This window comes from Pavona decussata, unplaced genomic scaffold (assembly GCF_977016875.1).
Source record: "Pavona decussata unplaced genomic scaffold, jaPavDecu1.1 SCAFFOLD_691, whole genome shotgun sequence".
NCBI classification, from domain to species: Eukaryota; Metazoa; Cnidaria; class Anthozoa; order Scleractinia; family Agariciidae; genus Pavona; species Pavona decussata.
In genome coordinates this window covers 70,001-93,974 of record NW_028145893.1, presented here as the reverse complement: position 1 = coordinate 93,974, position 23,974 = coordinate 70,001, and the positions used below count along the sequence as shown (strand labels likewise).

Here is a 23,974-nt window from a genome sequence, read left to right as displayed (position 1 = left end):
GATGTTGTAAAGATATTGCTTCGACTTCATGAGAAAGGGTTTTCCAAAGGAGTCATTTTTTCTATTGTTTTGACGGAAAATACGAGACAGCTAAGCGTCGTGTCATGGCGAAAATTTCACACTCTCAAAACGAGTGGCGTTCAGGCTTTTGGCTCTTGTGGCTTCTGATCGTTCGAAAGCTGAAATTTTAATAGCCTATCCCGTGTGCAGCATAATGGAGGAGACATCGTCAGTCATAGTTTGCAGTGTTAACATCGGGAACCTAATTATCTCTCGACGTGAAGTGTTGGAAGCCTGTATCATTGAAGCTGTTCTAATTGTCTTCGTTGTAAGAGACTCGTAATCTTCCAGGTGAGTAAATGTAGTTATCTTCATTTCCAGTTCTTTTCTGCCGACGTGAGTACCTTTACATGTGGGCTTTAGAGTAATAAGTCGGTTTTGTGCTTCGTAGTTCTTTAATAAAGACGCAAGTGACGTTCAATTAGTAAATAGCTATAGTAATTCTCTTGTCTGAAATGCATTTCATATCATGTTGTCCTGCCAGTGCAGGCTTGAGGAGGGGCTTGAGTCAGAAAATGTATCTGCGCGGCCTGGTTCATATTGCTAGTGTGAGACAGTTGTTAAAGTTATTGATGTCAAGCCATCTTAAACAATAAATTAAATAGCATTATTGCGAATGACATTATTTCTCAAGTATTGAAAGAAACAACCCCTTCACCCTTTACCTCATCTGCACTCTCACCACTTGGGTGCTCATGGGTTAAGGCTTTTTATACATTTGCACTATAATTATGCACCTGTGACATCAAATTGTGGTAAGAACAAACAGTATACTACAAGCCACAGACAAGTGGCATGACTGATGTTCTTACCTTGTTTTGAAGTCCTCTCTGGGTTATCAAAGGACACATGGAAGGCCAAATGGACTTTGAAAACTCTTTATGGCTGACAATGTCATTTGTACATCATATAATTATTTACCAGTTATTTCAGCTATGTTAGTTGGTGCCAATTATTTAAGGCTGGGGAATTGTCTTTTTCTCTGTGTCCAAGGTTGGGGAGGAGAACATAAAGTAAAAATATATATATATATTTGCAAATTCCTGGAGGTTATTTATCAGCAGTAATTGACCCATAGATTAAGTTCAAATAATGCACTAGTCAATTGAAACCCCCACCCCCCCGGACCCGAGACAGATAGGGGGATAATAGGGGCATATAAGCACTTTTGATCAGAGATCTGTCCCCTGGGGGTGGTAGATAAGATGTGTTTTGCTTCTTTGCAGTGTCCCCACCTCGGGGAATCAGGGAGATTTGACTGTGGTTAACTGGTACCGAAGTTCGTAGCAAAGTGAATCGACTGCACGTTGTCATTTTCGCGCCATCCATATTGGCTGATTATTGGCAAAATACTTCGCAAAATTTGGTTTAAAGACAATTTTAAAGAAAGAAGAAAATTTACTCCAGCTCTATGGAAAACTCTGCCTATAAACTCATGGTGCAGCCATGGGTACAAAAATGGCAGTCGCCTCTTAGTATATAGACGACATATTTTCCCTCTGGACTTTAAGGAGAGGAGATGATGCAGTTCATTGAGCAAGCAAACAAACACCACCCCTGAAATTTCAGAAACAGAAACATTTCTGGATACAAACATTTATAAAGGTGTAAGATTCAGAAGCAATTCGGTTCTTGATGTGCGTAAGCACTTCAAACCTACTGAAACATTTCAATATACGCACTTCTCTTCGTGCTACCCACCAGGGGTCAAAAAAGGCTTCATCAAAGGCAAAGCACTGAGACTTCTCATAACAAACTTTTCTAAAAACATATTTGAAGAGTAAATTTAAAATCCTAAATCACGCCTACAGGAAAGAGGTTATCCCGAGAACTTAAACTTAAAACAAATCCTCATGAAAGCCTGGCATTTAATAGAGCAACAACCATTGCTCAAAGAAATCTAAAATCGACCTTCCCCTCATATGTTACACTGAGAGGGCAGTCAGTCAAAAATACACCCGTGAGAGCCAAATTATAAAAAAGGCTTAAACACGCGCTAGGAAGCAGTGCAGGCCTGTTACTCTTGTACCCAATGTGATTACTTGTGATAATCCTGGCTGCCCTATAGAGTTGTTCCATTTTGAATGCATGGGACTTGAGGATGCACCAAGTCGAAAGCGGCTTTACACTGAATGTGCTGTTTAACATTTTCAAAGCTACCACTGTTCAGAAATGCTCTGTTGTAATGTGAAATTCATATTCTTGCAAAATTTAATAATCCACAACAAGTTTTGTTTAATAAGATGTATTAAAAGAAAACTATTGCCTTATTAAAGAATACTTTGCCCCTGATTAATTCAGTGTGAACAGTTTCTTTTGTCTTGTTTTGTTTGGTTTGGGTTTTTTTAACCCCTTGCCAATTTGTTCCCAGGGGGAGGGGAATTTGATCTCAAGATTTTCCCCAGGGGCTGGAGGTTTTGGTATGATTTGATCAGGGCCTTTGTCAAATCCCCCTACCTGTCCCGGGTCCGGGGAGGGGGGGTGGGGTTTCAATTGACTAGTGCATAACATTGTCTCCTTTGAACCAATGAAAATCAAAGTTCATTTTGACAAGGAAGATTGAGTTCTGTTCAATTCAATGAAAAATCAAAAGTTCAATTACCACACAATCAGTTCAAAAACCACACATGAATTCAGTGACAGTAGACCAATGTAAGAAAAAGTATAGGTGATTTGTTTTCAATTTTCTCTCGTTCATGCTTGTCAAGGATGCAAATGAGAGGCCTGCTTGTAAATTTCATATTAGTTCAATTCAAAGAAGGCTTAAAAATTCAATCACCCCACCAAAACAACAAACCTCCCACCCCTTCCCTACCCCCCCCCCCCCCCTGCCCTGCCAAAGAAAGGGGGGATTATATAAATGTATATATATATATATATATTTATTAACCACCTGGGTGATAGCAGACCTCAAAATAAAGAAAAGTTACCGGTGTAGGTGTTTTTACTTCAATGGGTCCTGCAGGTAGGGAAAGGGAAGGAAGTGGACAATTCAATTAAATTCAATTCAATTTTACTCACACTTACTACAACGAAATACAGTATATTTTATAGTAAGAAAAAATGAAACGTGCAGAGCACTTAATTAAATGATTTTACCTTCTACGGAAGAAGTGCGTAGTGGTCAAAGGAGCAAGGCTTTCGTGTTGGCCACTTAACAAATCGACAGCAGTTTTCTATGGTCTATACTCTTATAGACAATGAAGTGACGTCAAACAATGTTCAAAACCCAAGTGGAACCACTCGCCTGTGGCTCGTGGGTTTTGGACATTTTATGGTCTATTTAACAATTAGACGGCGAGCTGGAGGTTTCTATCGGCTGATTCGCCCCGAGCCAACTATCAACGGCGATAGAAAGCGAGAGCGAACCGTCTAATTGTTTTAGCATACCTCAGTGATCGATCTATGAAGCAAAAGAATCTTTTTATCCCATAAAGTTTGATATATTTGTGCAATGATGCATGCCTAATCGCGCGCGCGCTGACAAACTGCCATCTATCGATCGATAGACGGCACCTGTGTAGCCAATAAGATTGTGCATTACGCGATAGTCGGTCACTGAGGTATGCTAAAAGAGTATAGACCATAGAAAACTGCTGCCAATTTTTTTTTTACAATAACACGCAAAAAGTATGAGCGGAATTGGCAATTTTTTTTTCATTGAAAAAGCGCGCGCATTATATCTGACGTCATTTTTATTGTCTGTACTTTTATAGACAATAGCTATGAGCCAATCAGAATTTGGACTGTTATTGTAAAATATCTCCGTGCAATTAAATAAAATAGGGGAAAGTAGAATTTATAATACTGGTTGAAGAGCTCTGCTAATTAAATTAGGCTTGGGAGATGAAAATACAACAGTAAGGAAAAAGTGTTTACAGCAAATTATAAGTATATAGTATCCGTTAATTTTTTTCAAAATAATTAATGTTTGGCTATCAAGTAGAAAAAGTTTGTATTTCTTCTTAAAAACATTGTGGCGCAGACACTTAACTTCCATGGGAATTGTTTCCCAGGTTTGTGATGCCACTACTCTAAGCCGTGCTAAACCATAATTAGTTCAAGAAAATGGTCTGTACAGGTTTTGACTAGTGGCAAATCTGGTATTACATTTATGGATATCAGAAGCTAGGGAAACAAGATCATGGAGTGCAGGGGGGAGGGGGGGGTTATTGTATTGTAATTTATGCACAAGGGAACCAATTTTTAATTTAAAAATGTTCTCTAGCTTATGGATTTCGAATAGAGTAAAATGTTGCATTATCTCTTTTGTGTGCAAAGAAGATGCAGTGAAGGCAGTAATATGGGTTATTTTTATCTTTTTAAATTTTGTTTGGCATGCAGTACCCCAGCTCGTTGACCCATAATTTCGATACGGATAAATGAGCGTATAGTATAGTTGTTTAAGCGTATTCATAGAGACATAGTATCTAAGTTTATCTAAAATTCCAATTCCAAACAGATATGTTTGCATTATATTAATAGGGTTTATAAGTTACATTACCATAGTTTAGAATTTTCCTTACCTACATGAAACTTTTAGGGATTTAATGTTTTTAATTTTTCGTTTTAATTATAATTTATTTTAGAGATTTAAACAAAAACTCAAAAGGAAAGAGACCAGCAAATCCCCCTGAGACGGCAAGAAAGGAAACAGACAGCAAAAGGAAGAATGTGACAAGACCAGGAGTAACTGCAATGGCCACTTAGCTCCAGTGTATATGATTTATTATAATTTACTGTGTCAAAGTCTAATAAATGTCTGCTGACAATAATTTTCACATTGGTGTACAACATCATGTTTGATTACATTGACATATTCCTATGATCCAAAATTTGGTCAGCCAAGCTGTCAAGCTGACCAGCCATATGCCTTAGCTGGGCAGCCACCCACTGGGCCTCCATTACTGTTTTATTATTATTTTTTTAATTTGTTCGCTTTACTTCTTAACTGATCTTCTTGTTTCTTGACTCTTCTCTCAAGTGCCACAATCCCTGTTTCCCTTTTTACAAGCTCCTCCTTGTCTTCTGCTAACTGTATGGCCATCGCAGTTTCTTCCAGTCTTGTTGCTTTCTTCCGTTTGCTGTCTGTTTCCTTTCTTGCCATCTCAAGGGGATTTGCCGGTCTCTTTCCTTTTGAGTTTTTGTTTAAATCTCTAAAGATAAAATAATTAAAAAGAAAAATTAAAAACATTAAATCCCTAAAAATTTCATGTAGGTAAGGAAAATTCTAAACTATGGTAATATAACTTATAAACCCTATTTTAACATGCAAACATATTCCACTTCCTTCCCTTTCCCTACCTGCAAGACCCATTGAACTAATAACACCCACACCAGTAAATTTTCTTAATTTTGAGGTCTGCTATCACCCAGGTGGTTAACAAATATATACATTTATATAATTCTCCCTTTTTTGGCGGGGCGGGGGGGGGGGGGGGGGGAGTGGAAGGTTTGTTGTTTTGGTGTGGTGATTGAATTTTTAAGCCTTCTTTGAATTGAACTAATATGAAATTTGCAAGAAGGCCTCTCATTTGCATCCTTGACAAGCTTAAAGAAGAGAAAGTTGAAAACACATCACCTACAGTTTTTCTTACATAGGTCTACTGTCACTGAACTGATGTCTGTTTTTTGAACTATTGCTATGGTTATTTGACTTTTTGATTTTCAATGAATAATAGGACTTCTAGATTTTTACAAATTTACCAATGGACCACTAATCTGCATCATTGACAAGAAGGAAGTGGAACTATGTCCAAGAAAAAGCTACATTATTGGGCAGCTGTTGCCAAATATGATTACAAAGACAAACAATGGATAAGTGGGCAATAGATTTTTAAATGCATGTAAGCCTGTTACCATTATTTGTAATACATGGATACTTATTAGTTTCACTTGTACTTTCTGCCTACTCTAAATATGGACCACGCTCTCGTAAAACCCTCTCCCCTCCCCTCTCCTCTTATCTGTCCCATTGGAATAAAAAACCTTTCACCTATAGTTATTCTTACAATTGAGGTCAACTGTCACTGAACTGATGTGTGGTTTTTGAATTGACTGTGTGGTTATTGAACTTTTGATTTTTTTATTGAATTGAACAGAACTCAATATTCCTTGTCAAAATGAACTTTGAATTTCATTGGTTCAAAGGAGACAATGTTATTTGAACTTAATGTATAGGTCAATTACTGCTGATAGAAAACTTCCAGGAATTTGCAAATATATAATGTTATGTATATTTTTTTACTTTATGTTCTCCTCCCCAACCTTGGACACAGAGAAAAAGACAATTCCCCACCCTTAAATATTTGGCACCAACTAATATAACTGAAATAACTGGTAAATAATTATATGATGTACAAATGACATTGTCAGCCATAAAGAGTTTTCAAAGTCCATTTGGCCTTCCATGTGTCCTTTGATAACCCAGAGAGGACTTCAAAACAAGGTAAGAACATCAGTCATGCCACTTGTCTGTGGCTTGTGGCATACTGTTTGTTCTTACCACAATTTGATGTCACAGGTGCATAATTATAGTGCAAATGTATAAAAAGCCTAACCCATGAGCACCCAAGTGGTGAGAGTGCAGATGAGGTAAAGGGTGAAGGGGTTGTTTCTTTCAATACTTGAGAAATAATGTCATTCGCAATAATGCTATTTAATTTATCGTTTAAGATGGCTTGACATCAATAACTTTAACAACTGTCTCACACTAGCAATATAAACCAGGCCGCGCAGATACGTTTTCTGACTCAAGCCCCTCCTCAAGCCTGCACTGGCAGGACAACATGATATGAAATGCATTTCAGATAAGAGAATTACTATAGCTATTTATTAATTGAACGTCACTTGCGTCTTTATTGAAGAACTACGAGGCACAAAACCGACTTATTACTCTAAAGCCCACATGTAAAGGTACTCACGTCGGCAGAAAAGAACTGGAAATGAAGATAACTACATTTACTCACCTGGAAGATTACGAGTCTCTTACAACGAAGACAATTGGAACAGCTTCAATAATACAGGCTTCCAACACTTCACGTCGAGAGATAATTAGGTTCCCGAGGTTAACACTGCAAACTATGACTGGCGATGTCTCCTCCATTATATTGCACACGGGATAGGCTATTAAAATTTCAGCTTTCGAACGATCAGAAGCCACAAGAGCCAAAAGTCTGAACGCCACTCGTTTTGAGAGTGTGAAATTTTCGCCATGACACGACGCTTAGCTGTCTCGTATTTTCCGTCAAAACAATAGAAAAAATGACTCCTTTGGAAAACCCTTGCTCATGAAGTCGAAGCAATATCTTTACAACATCTTTCATATCCACAGTTCACAATTCCTGATAATGACGGCTCAAAAATCCGAAGAAATCATGCCCAACCCAGACGCCATCATTCGACTTCGCCGAGACAGGCTGCTGGGTGCCAATTTGACCGGATGTGACGTCAAGTTTTGTTGGATGATTCAGATACAAAAAAAGTGCCAGGCGCCCCCCCGCCCCTGGACGAACTAAATGGTGCTGAAAGTGCAGGAAATTTACTTCAAGGAAGTTGCTTAATATTAGGCATTTATCACTGAATCTTTACAAGCGGTTGTTGTTTTAGAAATATGACATCAAACAATCACCAATAGCTTTGTGAATTTTACGAGAAACATTTACGTATATGGAAAATGACAATCACGGGGTACTTGTCATTTTTACATTTTCGGTCTACTGGGAATTCAATTTCTTGCACTAATTACAGTGAGACTGAAATAAAAATAGGTTTTATTCTGTCCTTTTCAATAAAAATAAAATTCTTTGTAGCCCTATTAAAACACATGAAAAAGCAATAAGGATATCGGTATTTGCAATCATTCGTTTCAGGCGAGTTGCAATTTTCAAAAGCTCTATTTTCGCTGGACCTTTACAGCCGCATTGTTTCTTTTCTTTTCTTTTTTATAGGCTGGGAACATTGTCCTGTTGTTCGCTCTTTGTCCCCTTGACCGAGCATGTAAGACGATGTAAACGGGGCAGATCACCCCGATCAGAGAAAGAATAATATTTTCGTCACTGCAGTTTTAATCTTTTGCCTCGGAGGCTAAAAACGTTTCATTATGCATAAAGAATAGCACACTACAATGGAATATTGAGCAAATTAGTGTTTTTTATCCTGTTTTTCCATTGTTTTTTTTAAATGGCAGGACGTGCATTTTGATGAACATTTGTCAGTGATGGTGTTTGCTGATCGACTAGCAAACTGTGGAAAACATACATTTATTAAGATGTGTGCCTGGAATGATACTGGGAGGTCTCTCAGTAATATGTCAAATCAAGAACAAATGCCTCGTTTCCTTTAGCTTTCTTCAGTTTTCAAACCACTGTTTAAACACGTTTATGGTAATTTGTGGAAATTAGCGTTCAAGGTGTCTTTATTGTTTTCATTGTATTCCCTCACTCCACAAAGACTGGGAGGACTTGCACTAGTGGAGGATTGAGGAATAATAATAATAATAATAATAATAATAATAATAATAATAATAATAATAATAATAATAATAATAATAATAATATTTATCCAGGGAGCCCACTCGCCTTGGCGGTTTTCAGTGGGGCCCTGTAAATTAAAAATGAAATAAAAAATAAAATTACCTAAAAATTATTTCACAAGATCAAACGAATTTAAAAATAGCTAAAAAAAACATCATTCACAAACTTTTAAGCTTTGCCTTAAAAAGGGACAATGATTTGATGTTTTTAAAGTCATTGTCTGAGCTGTCCCAGTCCTTAGAGGCTTGATAAATAAACGTTTGCTTGCCCCAATTGGTACGCACGCGAGGAAGGTGTAAATCATTACTTCTACGAGTCAGATAAGAATGAAAACTACTATAATTGCGTCTGATGTCAAATTTAAAATCAATTTCCCTCAACAGATATTTTTGCATCATAATACAGCGATGGAAGTGTCGTCTCTTTAAGAGGGGCTTCAGGTCCAGACGATCTAGTGCCTCGGTTGATGAACTTCTTGGTGGTAAATTAAGCAGGACCTTGGCTGCCTTGTTTTGAAGAACTTGCAGCTGACCCATAAGCGTGTTGTTATTTTTATCACCCCACACTGTATCTCCATAGTCAAACAGTGGGATGATTAAGCAGTTGTATAGTGTAAGCTTAGTATGTAGAGGCAGAAGATGTCGTATTCTCTTTATCATTCCAATCCTTTGATTGATCTTTGTACTGATAGTGTCAATGTGCTCGGACCAAGACATAGTTTGGTTAATAACCACTCCCAAGTACTTAAACGAGCCAGACCTATCAATAGCAAAGGAATTTACCTTAAGAGAGACGTCACTAACTAGTTTAAGCTTCCGTGAGTTACCAAAAATAACGGAATTACATTTAGAGATATTTAAGGCAACAGATTACTCGAAAACCAGTTGGAAATTGTAGCCAAATCTGAATTTAACTTACTTTCAAGGTCAGAGAGATTAGTCGATGAGTAATAAATCACAGTGTCATCAGCGTAAAGAATAATTTCACTGGCAAGCTGACATGATGGTAAATCATTTGCGTAAATAAGAAAAAGAAGGGGTCCTAATATACTTCCTTGAGGTACCCCAACAGTTATTGGCGCAGCAACAGAGAGTGCATCTCCGACAGACGTCCTTTGTTTCCTGTTCGTGAGATATGACTGGAACCAATTTAGAGTGTCATCTGAGAGTCCGACCGATTTAAGCTTATGAAGTAAAAGGTTGTGGTCAACTGTGTCAAACGCTTTCGAGAGATCCAAGGAAACAGCTCCTGTAAGACGACCAGAGTCCATGTTCAGAAGTATGTTATCTGTAAAGTGTGTCAAAGCTGTATTAGTTGATAGCTTAGGTCGAAAACCAAATTGCTTGGGGGTGATGATCTTGTTTTCATTGAGAAAATAGTAGAGTTGGTTATGTACTGCCTTCTCCAGAATCTTGCTTAACGTAGGTAGCACAGTTATTGGCCTGTAGTTGTTTGGGTCACAGCGATCGCCTTTTTGAAGAGGGTAGATATCTTTCCAAACTTCCATAGGAAAGGGAAGCTACGAGTGACCAAAGATTGATTAAACAAATTCGTGAGACTTTTACTAATCACGCTAGCGAGTCTCTTAGAAGACGAGTGCTGATATTATCTAGGCCAATTGCTTTGTTAGTTCTGAGTTGTTTAAGTTGGCCGCATACGAACTCTTCAATGATTGATAGATGAGTTAATCGTTTGTCTCACGATTGAGTCACAAAGATGTGGATCGCGACGTTTCGACCGCTATACTGCTGGTCTTCATCAGGCGATGGTGTCGACTGATTGCGTGACAGTATAAGTAGCACCTTGGTTTGTGTTGATTGGTGCGTTTTGATCCTCTCTTAGGCTGTTGTTGATTTGAGGATTTCGATCCTCGTCGTTCAGACTAGAAATTGTTCCCTCGGCCGTCCGCCTTGGTGCCGATCGGCTGCTGTGTTGTTTGATCGTGGGCATCCACGCTACCGTAAATTCGAGTCCATTATCCCTATTGATGTTGTCAGGGTGAAGTCTAATGTGAATAGCCTCTTTAACACTACGGGTGTACCAATCTAGGTCTCGGTCAATAAACTTAACCTCATCCCAGAGCGGATAGTGGCCCGTCGCATTGCTGTGTTATGAAACGGCGGAGGATTGGGTTCGAGCAAGCCGTATGTCTCTATCGTGTTCCTTAATCCTTTCATGCATAGATTTTCCCGTCTCTCCAATTCTCCAATATAGACCTTGCCACACTCACACGGAATCTTGTAGACTACTCCGTCTTGTTTTGCAGGGTCGACAGTGTCCTTAGGTCGCACTAGGTGTGATCTAAGTGTTGTGTCAGATCTGAAAACTGTCCGTATGCCTTGCTGTTGTAGGCAACGGCGAAGAGCCTCTGATAACCCTTTGACGTATGGTAGCACCGCAGTAGATTTAATTTCAGGCGCAGTTTCTTTTGTGGCTGTTTGTTTCTTTGTTTTCGTAATGTTTTTCACAAACGAAAACGGATAACCGTTAGAAACAAGAACTGATGAGAGGTGTTTCTTTTCTTGCGAGATAACTGATGGTTTAGTTATTGGTGATTGGTTTGAAAACAAACTTTGGCAAATCAGTAGACCTTGCAGGGGGGGGGGGGGGTGGTAAGGTAATGAAGGATTTCAGTTTCATTGCGAGCTTAGCGCCAATTGCAGAGAAGTGAACATTTAGGATCTTGGCGATAGATGGATTGTCACCATGTGCTACGCCATCGGCTTCGATACAAGAGATTGGGGAACTCTGTTTACGTGATGTGATTTGATTCAAGGTTTTCCACAATGCACTTGGATTGCTCTTGTTTTCGGATATTAGGTTTGAGTAGTACTCCGCTTTGCAACCTCGTTCCCAGGGCTTTTCCCTTCGAGAAGGGAAAAGCCCTGGGAACGAGGTTGCTCCGCTTTGCACTTTTGTATAGTTGGGTCACGCGCGGAAAGATATGCATTGCGCAACACTGAAGCCTTTTTCTTTGGCCGTTCTGGGCATAGCGTGAGTGCTTTACCTAAAACAACGTTTCCTTTGCATCTGACTGATACTATCATTTTTAAAGGTTCCTTTTCCATCGCTCCAACAATGCTGCACTCGTACAAGATTCCTCATAAGTTCTGTAGTGGAGGCGATTTCACTGACTATTATGGTATCAGTTCACATGAAAGAGACTTGCTGGCTGATGCAATTTTGTGCATGACACACGCCTCTATGTATTTGTAATCAGTCTGTACTAAACCTCGTGCTGGTCCGGCTTAAAATAATTATTCATATCTAGCCCACATTTTTTTGTTTCTTTTTTTTGTCTTTTCGAATTTAGCAGGGGAGATGGAATTCCACCCCCAGGGCCTCTCCTCTTCACGTCCCAGGGAGCGAGAGAGGGACGACCCTGGTTGGGTCTGGTCACGTGTCTCCCAGAGAAAAATTAGACCCAGGGAGGGGTCCTTCACTTGCTACTTTTTGTCAAGATTTATTTTCGACTCCAAAACCAGACTTCCGCTTTGCTGTGCGAAGCCCACTCGAAACTCATTCAACTGGCTATGTTTTTCAGTAGTCTTCATTTTGCGTGTCTTTGTAACATTAATCGGCTTAAAGCTTAACAAAGTCCGTTGTCTTTAGGCGCTGTAATTTGGAAAATCACTGTGTATAAACGACAAAATTAACAGTGGACGAACAGCGCCTTCCCCTTCAATTCATGGAGTTGTAATTGTGGTTTATTCTAGCTTTGAATGCGCTGATGAAAGATCAAATCTGAAGAACTAAGGAAGGAAACTTGAAAGGAATCGGGTCGATGTCTAGCTGTTCTGAAAGGTCATTCTGCAGCAGCTACGCTGCTAACAGAGAGTTTCATTCTGGAAAATCTTTTAGCATAAGCGCAGTCGTTCGCGTCTCCGGTATTTAGCGTCGTTGGTTTGTTTACGTCCGCTTTTCTCTCGGGACGTAAACAAACCAACGATGCGAAATACTAGAGACGCGAACGACCACGCTCGTGCTAAAAGATTTGCCAGAAAGAAACGCTCTGTTATCAGGGTTGCAGAAACAAACAATACACAGGAAATAGCACATAAGCAGAACACTTTCGGAAGGAGGATAGACAGTATTACAACACGTATACGGTAAATTTTTCACGGATCTTTCAATGAACAAAGAAAACCCTTTTGAAATACCATAATCGTTGCAAAACAATAACGAAATAACCTTTGTTCCAGTTGATGGCGATAAAGTGAAATTTAGTCTGCGGCTACAATGGCTTGGAGAAACATTTCCGGTCACGTTTGATTCTTTCCTAGCCGTCAAATGCGGCGCGGAAGACGACTTCTCGATGCACCGCTTGACTTTAACGATGCCAGACTTTCAGAGATCGTGGACTTGACGACTCTAAAAGTAAATGTGGCAAAAAAAAACTCACTTCGTGGAAGTGCGTCGCCGTAAAGCTCCTCGGCTGCCACTAGTAATAGTGACAATAGTCGATTCCCTTTGCTGTAAAGATTTCGCCAATGACTAGTATCTTCAACTTATTAACAAAGTCGATAGCAGCTCACATTCACAGATTCACTCGCTTTATTTACCTTTATAGTGGTTTCTGAATGACCACTTGACATGACCTTTCAAACACACGCGAATCGCAAGTTGACTTGACTGGGGCATCTTTTCCATCTCCGGTACACTTAGTATAGGTAAACTGACACTCAACCGCCCCTCTCTCAAGTCATTAATATTTGTAATCTCCCAGATTCTGGGAGACACGTGACCAGACCCAACCAGGGTCTCTCCTCTCTCGCTCCCTGGGACGTGAAGAGGAGAGGCCCTGGGAACGAGGCTGGTCCATACCTTCAACACAATAGAAAGGAATCAGGCTTGAAGGATAACTAGTAAGTTCACAGATATTTCCTTCCAGGTCTGCTTCGAGAAATTATGACTTCATATCACATAGTCTGCCATCTTGGATTTTTCTGGATTTCCCCAAAACTTAAGGAAAGCGCCAAAATTAATCGAAAAGTAATCAAAAACAATAAAAGAACATCATCATTAGCTACAAACTCGAACGTTACAGTAAAAAAAAAAATAATAATAATAATTTTTCTTCATTTTATTAAAGGATTAAAAAGTTTTTTGGAAATGAAGTTTTTTCAAATGAAATTCTATCACCCACCATAGTGCTATAAGCCAATTAAAATTTGTCAGCGTCAGGTTCCCGTGATGTTTTTCATTTTATTAAAGGAGGCGGGAACAGAAAACAAAAAAAGCCCGGTCTAAAAGTTATTAAGGTTCAAATTCGGCGCGGTTTCTTAGCGAAGGATGAAATGTAACCACGTGAACTCGTAAATCGACAATAAACACAAAAGCAACAGCAACAAGCTTTATTTACATGACAATAAACTCTTACAGTTTCGCAAAAGCATAGAGGAAACCAAAAATACAGTTAAAAAAAAAATAAAATAAAATAACGGAGATAGGAAAAAAGCTAGAAAAGAAAATAAGCCGCAATGGACTGAGTTAATAATGCCGGATCTTACAAGGTAAGCTAAGGCTAGGTGAAACTGACTTCATCGTTTTATTGTTAACTGAAAAAATTGAGGTATTCGACGATTTTATAATGCGTTTTGTATTGTGCAACTAACTGACATTAGGAAATTGATACCATTTAAAACACTAAAACATCAAAAGATCTGGAGGCAGTTATGAACTCAGAACTTCAGAAAGTAATTAACTATTGCAATCTCAATAAGTTGTCTATAGTTATTAGGGAACTTAAGCAACGACGACGGCAACGGCAACGAAAACGTCACTTGAAAATATAACTTTGCGTTACTTCTATCACTGCGCGATTATCCCGATTGAGATAGATAGATAGATAGATAGATAGATAGATAGATAGATAGATAGATAGATAGATAGATAGATAGATAGATAGATAGATAGATAGATAGATAGATAGATAGATAGATAGATAGATAGATAGATACTTTATTATAAACACCATTGCAGCCATAAGCTGAATTACGGGATATTTACAAATTCTGATTCACCCTCTACAATGTGGGCGAAGTATCCGGGAACTAAATTGATAGGAACAGCGTTCAAGTAAGGAAAGAAAATGAAAAATTCACCGTCGTGTGCTCACGTTATCCACAAAACCTTGAATTTGGTCATTTCACGTTGTTGTTTTGCTGATGACGGCAAAGAAATGTACAAAAACGTATAACGCACGTGGAGAGCGATTGTTTTTGCTCATTACAGTCAACCCAGGTCACGCGTAAACGATATTTTTGAAATTTGAACGGAGTTTTGAAATTTACATGTCAGTTTTCAAAATCGTCAACGAGATTTCAGAGTTCCCGTATAAATTTCCCTAGCTTATTGACAGTATAAAGCTATGAATTTTTTTTACATTGCAAAATTGAATATTTCAAGAATAACAATTGCTTCCCAAGTATTTTGAATCTTTTTATCAGTTAATGCGTCTTTTTCGGAACGATTTCCAGAGAGATGTCCAACATTTCATTCACACGTCGGACATTACAAAGAGAAATTCGAATGTTCATTTCATTCTTGGAATTACTGTTCACGCGTGACCTGGATTGACTGTAAACCTATTGTTTTGTGGCGTTCTCGTTGCCGTTGCCGTCGTCGTTGCTTAAGTTCCCTAATTAACATGAAGAAAACAAACTTTATGATAATAACATCTACACCGAAGCCAACTATACACAATATTAACATTTTAAACATTGACCGCAAAACTAGTATCAAATATTTAGACATTTATTTAGATGAGCATTTGAAATGGAAAACTCAAATAGCACATGTACGTGGCAAACTGACTAAAAACCTTGGAATCCTCTACCAACTACGGAATTACCTGAATTTAAAGATGTTAAGACAACTGCATTTTGCACTTATTTATCCTTATCTCATTACGGTCCAATGTGTTGGGGCAACACTTATCAGACTAATTTAAATAAGATCAGTACTAAACAAAATAAATGCATCCGTAGTATTTTTTTTACAAACAAACAAGAACCCTCTTCCCGGCCCCATATTACCAAATCCTTGAAATTTTAAAATTTTAAAATGTTGTTAGATTCAAAATTTGCTCACTGGCATTTAAATTATATAACAATCCATCAACTGTTCCAGCAATCTTCCATAATTTTTTAATACCTACAACAACTGTCCACTCCTATAACACCCGAAATTCCGCAAAGCTTAATTTCCACCGACCACAAGTTAGAACTAGCATAGGCAAATTTACTGTACTCTGCTTCTGTCATATGGGAAACTGTCCCCATGGCATTGAAAAAAACAAAAACATTTAACAGGTTTAAGAAACTTTGTAAGGCACACCTGAAGTCTTGTCAATCAAACAATATGTGTTCTGTTTAATGATCAAATATAATAGTATGTAACTATCTAATAATAATAATAATAATAATAATAATAATAATAATAATAATAATAATAATAATAATAATAATTGTCAAATACTCGGAAATGTTCGTGGCTAGTCTGACGCGGCGTTACGTCTCGGCCAAGAGACTCTTCAGAGACCTTCAGAATTTGTAGGCAAACTCGTTGAGCATCGCGCTCAAAGTCCCGTTCGCAAATTCAAGATGTTAGCAGTCTGGCCCTCTATCGCAGAAGGATTCCCAACCGCACGTACACGAGTTGAAATTTATACAATAAAGAATTGAAAAATTGTCAAATACTTGTGAAATGTTCGTGGCTAGTCTGACGCGGCGTTTCGTCTCGGCCAAGAGACTCTTCAGAGACCTTCAGAATTTGTAGGCAAACTCGTTGACCATCGCGCTCAAAGTCCCGTTCGCAAGGGCCAGACTGCTAACATCTTGAATTTGCGAACGGGACTTTGAGCGCGATGCTCAACGAGTTTGCCTACAAATTCTGAAGGTCTCTGAAGAGTCTCTTGGCCGAGACGAAACGCCGCGTCAGACTAGCCACGAACATTTCACAAGTATTTGACAATTTTTCAATTCTTTATTGTATAAATAATAATAATAATAATAATAATAATAATAATAATAATAATAATAATAATAATACAGTTAAAAATAATAATAGTAATAATAATAATAAAAATAATAATAATAATAATAATAATAATAACAATTCTCTGCTTATATTTTGATCTTTGTTGTCGCTGCTGTTGCTGCTGTTGTTGCTGCTGATGATGTGTTGTCCTTTTCCTTTCTTTTTGTTTGTTGTTGTTGGTACTTGTTGGTTGTTTGTTTGTATGTTGTATTTTGTGTGGTTTTTTGTTTTTTGTTTTTATTTATTTATTTATTTTTTGTTTTGTTCTTCTTTTATTAAGCTTGTCCTGTTTAGATTTCTTACTCGGATCAGTATATCTCTAACATACCTTAATTTGCACAAATGTAATTCTCTCTTGTACATTAATCCTAGGCTCTACAAACATTTCCTACATTTTCTAATATCTCAATAACGCTCAGTGTCATTTCTTTGTTTACTTAAAAGTAGGTGGTGGTCAACTAGAAAGCCTTTGCTACTTTGACCACCACACACATTTTATAATTTGTACTGTATTTAATTTTATCTTGTAATCATCTTTTGAGTAATACTTTTCTTTCTATGTAATGTTGTGTAAATAGTGTGAAATAAATGAACCATAAACCATGAACCATTTACGTTCGGCGTCAATCGAGTCAAATACATTCGGTTTTATTGCACATTTGTTAAGCTAGAATTTTTAATCGATAATTAACATTTCACGTCTTACTTTAAGTGTTTAACTTATTTCCTATAACACCCAGAGCCTTAAGGAACCGTAAGTTATCTCAAACGGTATGCCTGTCTAAAGTTCTCCGCAATAGCATTCTCTAAATAATGAGCTGAAATGTGAAAAAATGAGAAATGCAATTCAAATGCTTGTCATATGCCGCTTCTAGAACGAATTTGACAGAAGACACATTCTGGAAAGAAGACAATTTTTCTTATCGATCTGACACAGAGACAAACCTAGGCTGCCGATAGTAGAAATCCTTTTTATATGCTTTAAGTCTAAGGAAAAGTCTAAACTTTACACCTGACAAAGGGTCAAATGCTATAAATCTCTATAATAAGTCGAACTTGGAAACTCAGTTATCTAGTTAACTGTTTCGTTTTTTTCTGCATTGGCAACGTTCCTTGTGAGTTGTTTGTTCATTTCTTTTGTTCTCCTGGAAAATGAAACTGCTATATATTGCTCAGGGAAGGTGCCCAAGTTTCATGGATGGCAAAGGACTGAGTCTAGTTGTTAAACCCAAAACAAGTCTTTCAGGTTAAAACTGGACTCAACCTTGTTTAATCCAAACAAGTCAGTGTGCTTTAATTTCAAAGAAAAGGAAGATCTTTGCACCTCCCCGACACTGATATGCCTGAATACCTCCTCCCAGGCGAGGAAAAGATACATTCGCACTTTTGATGACGAAAAATATAGCTGGAACCCCAGGTTAGTACGCAATGTTTAGATACGTTCGGTTTGCTGCACAATTGTTAAGCTGAAGCTTTTTACCGATAATATTTCTTTTCTTATTTTTAGCGCATAATTCAATGGACAAGAGCTTATTTTTCTTCCACACCTTGAGCAATAAGGACCCGAAAGTTATCTTAGAATGTGTTCCGTGTCTAAATTTCGCCGCAATTTGCTTTTCCTGATAATGAGTTGAAACGTGAACAACTAAGAAATACAATTCAGGTACTTTTAACATCCCGCAGCTGGATCGAATTTGACAGAAGACACCATTCTGAAAAGAATACAAATTTTCTACTCGATCTCACACACAAACGTTCCATGGCTGTCGATAGTCCAAATCTTTCTTCATTTGTTTTAAGTCTAAGGAAAAGTCTTACGGTAAGTTTTCACCTGACGAAACGCAAAACGCCTTAAATATCTATTTAATAATAATAGTCCGAACTTGGAGATGCAGTTACCTAGGCAATTGCTTCGGTTACCCCGGCACTAGCAACGTTCCTTGGGAGTAGTGTGACCTGCAGTGGCCCGGGTATAGCTTTTCGGCTTACATGACACCAAGAGGGAACTCCTGAACTGCTGCGGGCTGGGATCTTTTGAACTCTGGCATTCTAAACGCGTACAATATTGGATTAACAAGTGAGTTTGCGTAATGTAACATTAAAAAGGCTTTATAAAAGTGAAAATTTGTTGAAAGAGAGAGGGAAGTAACAGACGAATCACCAAGCCATTTAAGATAAAGGAAAAAAACAACGGGCAACCACAATATTAATGATACCACAGTCATAATGAACAATGTCTTGGTCAGTTTTTTCTCTCTGCTTGCTGCACCATGATGCTGAGGGCGGGCTCCACAGTTAATTTTAACAGCAATGGAAACATAGGAAACAAAGACAAAAAATAGGCAAATAGAAATGAAGGAATAATAAGACACAGCCAAATAGTAGACCAGTTTCTTCATAACTTCCAATGCAATTGAATGTAGTCCAGCTGTAACCCAAATGAGTGCAATAGCTCCTCCAAATACCCACTTTTTGACGAGGCGATGCTTGAATGGACGAAACGTCGCGTGTAACCTTTCCAAAGAAATAAGAGCGAGGCTAATTATAGAAGTTAACGTAAACGTGTGGGAAACGCCATATATTACGTTATGCCAGAGTCCAAAATAAGACAAGTTGTACTGCCAAAAGTTACAACGAACTCCGGTGTAAAAGAACTTCAACGGTCCCACATATCCTCCAACGAACATATCTACAACTGCCAGGCTGATCACCAGGTAAATACTGCGCTTACGAAGACCACGGGTTTTAATAAAAACAATAATTGTAAGGATATTAAGTGTTACTATAGCAACAGACACGGTCATGAAGACTGTTAGCCATGCAATGCACTCAGATGAAGAGAGCCACGGGAAACTTGTTTCATTTTGTGTTCCGTTTTGTTGATTGGAAGAATTAACCATCTGTAGAAGGAATAGAAGGAAAGAAATTGCATCAGAACCATAAGAGAATAAAGCGTACGTTTAAGTTAAAAAAAAAAAAAAAATTTGCGTACGCTTTTGCGCTTCGTTTGGACAACCTTTGTCGAAACAGCTGTATACGTTTCCACACAATTAGTAGTTTTTGTTTGTCGTCACCCGGCCGTTTAAAACAAAAAGCCGCTGGCTCTCACTAAATTACTGTACCACGATTCCCAACCTTACTATTACTGTCTTCATTGCTTTTGATACATAAATTTGATGAACTTATCAAGCAGAAGTTAGGGGTATAGAATGGTCCTTGAAAAATAATGGATCTCGGCAAATTTTTGGCGAGTCTCGAAATCTCGGCGTCTCAAACTGAAGTCTCGGAATCTCGGGCTCGTAAAAAATAAAACGGGTCTCGGAATCTCGCATTTTGAAATTTGAATCTGGGAGTCTCGCAAACCAAGCGAAAATTAACTGTGAATTAACCATCCTAAAACAACAAACAATGGTCTTGAAAAACGGCTCAACATCGCAATCGCTTCGGCAGCTTCTGTGAAACATGTAAGCTTGGATAAATTCTGCTCGTAAATTGCCGTATTATGTTTTTCGGCAGTGTTAGTAAAAAACACGTTTTGCATCGCGATGTCTCAGGCTCGGATTTAGAAAAAGTAGTTAAGTCTCGGTCTCGGATTTTGAATGAAGGTCTCGGCGTCTCGGCGGGTCTCGGATTTTACCATTCTATACCCCTAGAAGTTGTGTTATCAGTTTTTAGTTCTATGTTGCTCTAAAAAATAACTTTCATCCTGCTCAGTAATATAACCACGTGTAGTGAGCGTTATTGCTCCCGGTTGCGATTTCCTACAAGAAAGTTGACCGTGGGAGAATTTGTTGTGGCTAAAATCCGCGTCAGTTCAAAAATAGATCAATTTATCCAGAAGCAGTTTTAAATTTTCACAGACACAATAGAAACGTTTGGAGATGATAAACTGTAAACTTCTTATTCCTATACGTGTAAAATTCAGTAGCTCGATCGGTTTAGGTGAAATGAATAGTAACTAAACTTCCCACTGCTTTCATTGTAGTAATCTGTAACACTAACTTTGAGCTAAACAACGGCTCACTAACAATTGTACAAAGAAAAAAATATCAACGCTTTGATTTCCCGATCGTTTTAAAAGGGTGTATCAACCAAATACAGCCTTTGAAAGATAGACAATATCTAGGCTGTGTTCATTTCCTGCAGAAAACGCGTATAGGGCAAAATGCGACAACATATTTCATCAGTATTTCATTCGGATCGCGGGGATAAAATATGCGATACAAACCAATCATCAATGCTAGCAAGGGCGCAGATTCGTTGACTCTATTCTGTGCCCTCTGCTTGAGAAGAAGAGAAAACGGATGCGATGGGCATTTTGGTTAAATTCTGTTGTTTCGTTTTCTCCTTGTAAAGGTGGAGGTCAACTGTCAAAAAAATTTTACGTGCGTACCGACGTAATTTTAGTTGGCTTTAGGTAAGTAAAAAAAATAATAAGAAGCGACATGTTAACGGCCTGCGCACACATAAAAAGTTGAACAACGCTCAACTGTTTACGTTTACACACGCGGCTCACACATCGCTTTTTATTTTATTTACGCACGTTAAGCCAGCTAAATTTACATCTGTAGGAAATCCACAAACCAGTAGAATTTTAATTTAAGACTTTAAAGTCTGATCTAACGCCAGTTCAGTCTTTAGTCAACCCAACAACACATTGAGGAAATTTAAACTTAACATAAACTTAGCTTAATTTACACTGAATCTGTCTCCATCATCGCACAAACGAGTTATTTGTCGTGGCAATTTTTTTCATGACAGAGCAACATCTGTTTCTGATTCTTTTTGTTTTCCTATCCAATATTTCCTGGCTTACGCTAGAAGGAAACTTAGTCTTTTGGATGAACAAAATCTTCCCCATTTTTCGGGTGAGTCAGCCCCAAACAAGTTGCGAATTTTGGTAGTCGATTCACACCATGTCGTTTCTGAGCTAGAGACCTTAGAATAGCTGACCGCCTATGAATTATTTAAAATGATCGCTGTTTTGGTAAATCTGGACACAGGGAACATAGCTTAGCTTACTAGGTCCGTCCACATTCCAAATGATAATATAATATTTTTTGTAAAGAAAGAAGGAATAACAAATATTATTTTGAGGCCTTGGTTTGGGTTTTAATTTTATCTGTACTCGACTTCTTTTCCTCGTGTTAAACTTTGCGAATTAAAATCCCGCTTTATGCTGAAATCTAGAGTTAAGGAAAATTTGATAGTAATAAACATTTGGAAATTCCTAAAAGAATTACTAATCCTTCCCGTTTAATCGTCATTAGGATTTTCATACTTTTTGTTTTTACTACAATCCCTAAACCAACAGACCAGAACAGCGGATATAAATCCCATATAAACAACATGTTGTTAATTCGGAGTTTCCCCAAACATTTGCAGGCCCCCAAAAAGCTAAGTGAAGACAAACGCAGTCACGTGAGAACACCTTTAGGTGAACTGGTAACGGGTAGGATATCACAGAAGAATGCGCATCACTTGGTTTTTCGCAATTACTCCACTATTTAATTGAAATCTTACCTTAAGAAAAAAAATGTCAGCGTTGATAGTTCTTTATCGCCTCCGAAATTCGGTTGAAAATAAACTGACAATGCAAGGGCCAACTCCAGCTTAATAATATGTGCTGCGAGTTATGAGTTGGCCATATAAATATGTAACAACGATATAGCAGTTGTCGGAGGACATTTAGTTTTACGAACCAACTGTCAATAACTTACGCGACAGATACCAATTGTTTGTTTAGTGGACCCTATTAAGCAGACTTGTTGGCACGATAAGAAACTGTCTATGACGGCATAGGAGGTCTTATCTCGATGTAATCTGAAAAATCTCGCAGTGGTTTGGACTCAGATTAGTCAGAATCCAAACGGACTAACTATATGTAAGCTGATGAAAACGTTTCTACTCGATATAATCTTTCTGTTTAGATCATTAAAAACTTCCTCAAAAAAAAAACTTTTACCGTTTTCGCGTAAACAGTCAATGTTGATAATGTTTCCTTATCTGATATCTTTCAATTCACCTCATGATCTTTTATCATTTAATAATGATCGTTCTTAACCAGTGTTGATAAAGCAAAACCCTAAGTTATCCTGTTGCCCAAAGAAAATCCAGAACAGCTTCGCGACCGAGCGTTTGTACACGACTTAATAATAATAACAGTAATGATAATACCCTTCAGATGTTTCAAGGAAATATTTACCTTCTGGCCCGTGTTGACACTCTTTTTTTAATATTTGTTATAATTAACCTCAGGCGTTAATGGTCATGTGTGTGGGTTGTAACTGAGAGATGTCCATCACAACCGCAGTAAATTTGGCCATTATTTGTTATGAGATATAAGTTCACATTAGCAGGCTTTCCTGTAACTGGCCATTCGTCTGAAAAGGTTTCCACTCTTAACTTTCACATCCAGTTACTTACACATTTTGTTATGAACTGACCATTTTGTGAATTGAATATTTATATATTGATGTGTACCACCAAACAATTAAAACTCCTACAAGATCACGTGGTACCTTCTTGCGCGTAAACAACTCACTGATGTTGATAAGTTTCCTCGTCTGATACCTTTTAGTTTATAAACTTTACTATTTCTTATTTATTGGTCCTCGTTTGTAATTTTGATCATAAAACAAAAAGCATAAGTCATCCTGCTTCCTCCGAAAAGACGGAAAAGTGGTGGCCGAGCGTCTCTGGGTGTCTTCCACTTCTGATGTTTCAAGGAAGTATTTACAAATTGGCTCGAGTTGACACCCTTTCCTTAAATTGCGATAATTTTAATTAAAAGCTTCCCATAATTAAGTTTGTGGGTTTGTATGTTTATGTTGGTCACAATCGTAAATTTGTCTCAAAATTACTTGCATTTTTTTGTAAAAAGATCTCTTAATTTTCACGTTTGAACGTTGCATAATTGAACTTTTGTTTGACAAACTGAACAAGTGATAAAGTGAAAAAAATTGTCCACTGTTGTAAGGCGTTTATCACTGAATCTAGTTTTCAAGCGGATGTATTTATAGAAATGTGTCATCAAAAATTTCGCCAACAACCTCAGTTAATGAATTTTAGAAAAAACATATCTACGTATTATACGGAAAACTGCGAAAGTCGTGGGGTAATTTTCATTTTTAAATCTCCGGTCTACTTGGAATTTCACGTTCTTGTTCCAATTACTCCGAACTGAAGTAAATTAAAATAGGTTTCATTTCGTTCTTTTCCGTAAAAAAAAAATGTATATATATATATATATTTCTAGTTCTACAAAATTGCATCAAAAAGCAACAAGGATCTCTATATAAATGGCACAATTGTTTACATAAGTAAAGGTATATTTGCAA

General features: G+C 37.8%; 2 long non-coding RNA genes across 2 annotated transcripts in view; one reads left to right on the top strand and one right to left on the bottom strand.

Moving 5' to 3' along the window:
• The window catches only part of LOC146449009 (uncharacterized), a 53,172-nt gene that overhangs the window by 23,030 nt on the left and 6,168 nt on the right, over nucleotides 1-23,974 (top strand). The window lies entirely within an intron of this gene.
• Nucleotides 4,774-7,484, bottom strand: LOC146449010 (uncharacterized). The gene is made up of 2 exons (XR_014860829.1): nucleotides 7,029-7,484; nucleotides 4,774-5,216 (listed from the first exon to the last, which is right to left on the bottom strand). It is a non-coding gene; the product is annotated as an uncharacterized LOC146449010 (long non-coding RNA).